This window comes from Trichosurus vulpecula, chromosome 2 (assembly GCF_011100635.1).
Source record: "Trichosurus vulpecula isolate mTriVul1 chromosome 2, mTriVul1.pri, whole genome shotgun sequence".
NCBI lineage: Eukaryota > Metazoa > Chordata > Mammalia > Diprotodontia > Phalangeridae > Trichosurus > Trichosurus vulpecula.
Window position 1 is genome coordinate 53,069,245 of NC_050574.1, and position 3,782 is coordinate 53,073,026.

At 45.6% G+C, this 3,782-nt stretch overlaps 1 pseudogene; it reads right to left on the minus strand.

The window, feature by feature from the left end:
* Window positions 1–227: 227 nt before the first annotated feature.
* On the minus strand, window positions 228–2,225 carry LOC118836436 (annotated as a pseudogene).
* Between the last annotated feature and the right edge of the window lie 1,557 nt (window positions 2,226–3,782).

The following is a 3,782-nucleotide window of genomic DNA, read 5'->3' on the forward strand; positions in this document are numbered from 1 at the left end:
GGGTTTCATCATCAGCCCTCTGGAACTGAGGTTGGTATTCCATTAGAATGCTTGGCCCAGAGTAAGCAGTTAATAAAGGTTTGTTGACTAACTGAATCCTGATGTCAAAGCAATACTGTTCAAAAAAGGAAATGTGAAAAGCTGTGGATTGGGGGGTGATGGCTTTGGAATTGGAGATTTGAGGCTTCTTCTTGTCACTTCTTGCTGAAGAAGGGGAAAAGAAGCTCTCAGCATTTAGCATTTTCCCCTGTACACAGGAGATTCATGTAGTTGCGATACTTCACATTATAACTCTTCAGGTTTCTCTTCATATAGGAGGCAGCTGCTCGATCACAAGCACAGATTTGCTTCTGACAGTTGTCACCAGACCCTGTAAGGTCAAAGAAATGAATGGGCTAGGAGGGTTGGTAATTTTCTCTTCTACTGACACCCCTCACCCTGTACCACCAAGCTGAGTCCATTTATCGGTTGTCTTGATGGAGACACAGGCCCGTCCCCAGGGGGAGCCCCTTGTCTGAGGGGAGAGTGCAGCCTTTGTTTCCAGGAAATTTGGAGCAGTGCCCTTCCAGGCATCATTTTAGGGTTCTGCCCATCTGGAATGCTCAGTGGTCCCTGACTGTAATGTGCTATCCCACTGCAGATGATGGATCCACCCTGGCAGTTGTAATTGTAGCTCTGTGTTTTGGGCTTGCAGCCTGTATTCTTTAGCTTTAAATAGCAGCAGTCATGGACTGAACAGCACTTGAAGAGAGATGACCTACTGAGTGCTGTCCTCCTCTCCTACTGGAAAGAAGATGGTCAGCAAACAGGACACTCAGAGAGGCCACCCAAGGAGGCAACCTGCTGGGATGGTATAGTAACAATTCGGATTGAAGATCTTTCCCACCCATTAATAGGCCATGTGACCTGCTCACATCACAAGAAGCCTGTGACATGTGGTAGAAGGAGCTTCCTGACAGGAAAAGGAGGTTATGTCATGGGAAATGGAGGGAGAGAGAGAGAGAGAGAGAGAGAGAGAGAGAGAGAGAGAGAGCGAGCAGTTATGGCTGTTGATGGCCACCCTTGTGATAGTTAGAACTGAGGAGGCTGATTTAGCTGTACTGTGAGTTTGTTTTGGGAAAGGCCCCATCAGGGGGTCAGAGAGGTTTTGGGATGGAGAGACTCCATGTTGTGATATTACGTATGGAATGCTTTACTGCTCTGATAGACTGGATAAATGGCTTGTGGGATATGGTTCCCTGGTGTCTAAATAAATGGTTTACTTCTTCTGCCTTCTACGTGGAGAATCTCATATACTTTGTGATACAGAACCACATGGGCATTTGGACAATCATCATCTACATTGCTTTTATTGCCTTACTGACACAGGTGGAATGAGCCCTGATATCGTAGTTGTGACACCTGGCTTATTAGGATCATAGTTTTCTCGTCTGTAAATGAGGGGATTGGACCACATGTCTCTAAGGTCCTTTCCAATTCCAATCTTGTTCTGTTTAATGGAGGGTCTCTGATTCTGAAATCTTATCTGGTTTCAGTCTTCCCTGTTGCCCATTCTGGAGAACTGCAAGGGTGTCCACTGAAAGATGCCATGGAGTGCTAGAGAATATTCTTCTATAATTTTGCCCTAGAAATTCATTTCTTTGGTGCCCCTGCCTTGTGCCCTATCCATTAATTTGCATCCTCTCTCATTGCTGCATGTAATGATTCCTAAGGAAGCTAAGGTAGTTGCCCTGGCAGGGCTTGGGGACAGCAACGTACCTGTCAGTAGCATCCTTGGGGGTTCCTGTGCCTCCCAAGCCACAGTGGCAGCCATAAGAGCCATAGCTAAGCCATGCATTGTTCCCTGTGAGCTTTCCACATTTCTTGGAATTGTTTCAAGCTCCCTTTTACCTCAGATAAGCCTGCAAGAGAGACCAGTCATTTCCAGTCAGATGTTGACACCCTTGTGTCTTCTCTTTCCACTACTGCTTTAGTCTGCCCTTCCCCACTCTTCATTTGAATCTCTATTTTCCTCCTGGTCTCTAGTAAGAGATGGTGAAGAATTAAGTGGGATTTGCAAGGTTCAAGGAATGAGGAGAGCTAGGGAGCCCAAGAGATGCTGGGAGGGTCACTTTTTGTACAACTGGAGAGTTTTCCTTCCTCCTGCAGATTCCTGGGAAGAGGTCAGGCATAGATTACTTCTCACCACAGGCCATTAGTGCAACTAGCAGAAAGACGGTCTTCATTTTGAAGTCTATAGGAAAAAGTATAAACCTGATGTCTATCTCCTCAGGTGAGGGTTCCACATTACTGCTTTACCCTTGGGGCTGCCACCCCAACCTGCCACATAGGAGGGGAGAATAGGTTCTTACTCTTATTGGAAGGGACCACAGGAATGATCTACTGCAATCTCTACCTGATCAAGAAATCCCTGTATGAAATTTCTATGGGCACAGAAACATATTAGCCAGGGACTGCACCCCTCCCCTCATCCCCCAACACTGTATTGGTTGTACAAGTGCACAGCTCATATCCTCTAGACATACACACATTGTAATTCAGGTACAGAAACAAACACTCAGACCACCTCAATTCACACACTCATTACAATACTCAGGGCCACAGAAATGTGGAGACAAATCAATGCATACAGAATATTACTGGCACAGAGAAATGTACTCAGACCCCCTAAACAAGGGATTTTTAACCTTTTTTATGTCCTGGACACCTTTGGCAGTGTGATGAAACCTAAGGACCCACTCTCAGAATCATGTTTTAGAGTCATAAAATAAAATATGGAGGATTGTGAAGGAAGCCATTGAAGCATATTGAAAGATAGTTATGAAAATATTTAAAAACTACAAATTCACAGACACCAGGTCAAGAACCCCTCCGAGCTCTAAACATCCCTAATAATATAGAATCACACAAACACAAGCACATACTCCGAGTTTGACAAATGTCTTCAGGTCTTTGGTGCTACAGATGCCTTCAGCTATTTCTTGGTTCAATCTGTCCACTGCCCATAGAAATTTCATACAGGGATTTCTTGATCAGGTAGAGATTGCAGTAGATCATTCCTGTGGTCCCTTCCAATAAGAGTAAGAACCTATTCTCCCCTCCTATGTGGCAGGTTGGGGTGGCAGCCCCAAGGGTAAAGTGTCCAACTAATTGGTTCTCAAGGCAGAGAAGCTCCATATATAGATCCAGGAGGATTCTGAGGTGGCTGAGAGTCCCCACCCCCAGGGAGAGGAATTCCCAGAAACCTGCCCAACACCAAAAGTCCATGCTGCAGGAAGAAAGGGTGGGGCCAAAGTCTGTTTTGGGAGTCCACAAGGATCTCCTCCCTGTCTCCCAGGAGCCATTCCCCCAGATGGGGAAGGCAGTCTCTTTTGAAGGCATTATAGGTGACAGGCTGAGTGCTGACTCTCAGTTGGGTTAGATTCAGGGACTTTGTGTTATGAGGATGGTTGGGGGACACACTCACCTTCCAACTCAGGACATTCATCCTGCCCTAGAGTTTGGACTGTGGCTACTGCCAACTCTGTAAACAGTTGGCAGACTACTTTGTCAGTTTACTCTGTAAACATTTGACAAAGACCCAATCACTCATTCAGCACCCCAACCAAGTGCCCACTCTGTACAGAGCTCTCTATGAGGTGTTTTGGTTATAGTTGGGTGGGGGACTGAGAGAGCAACAGAGAAAGAATCAGAAGGATAAGGTAAAAAATAGAGGTTAGAAAAAGGATGAGATAAAGATCCTACATGTTTGAGTTAATAGGGAGTCCGTAGAGTATATTGGG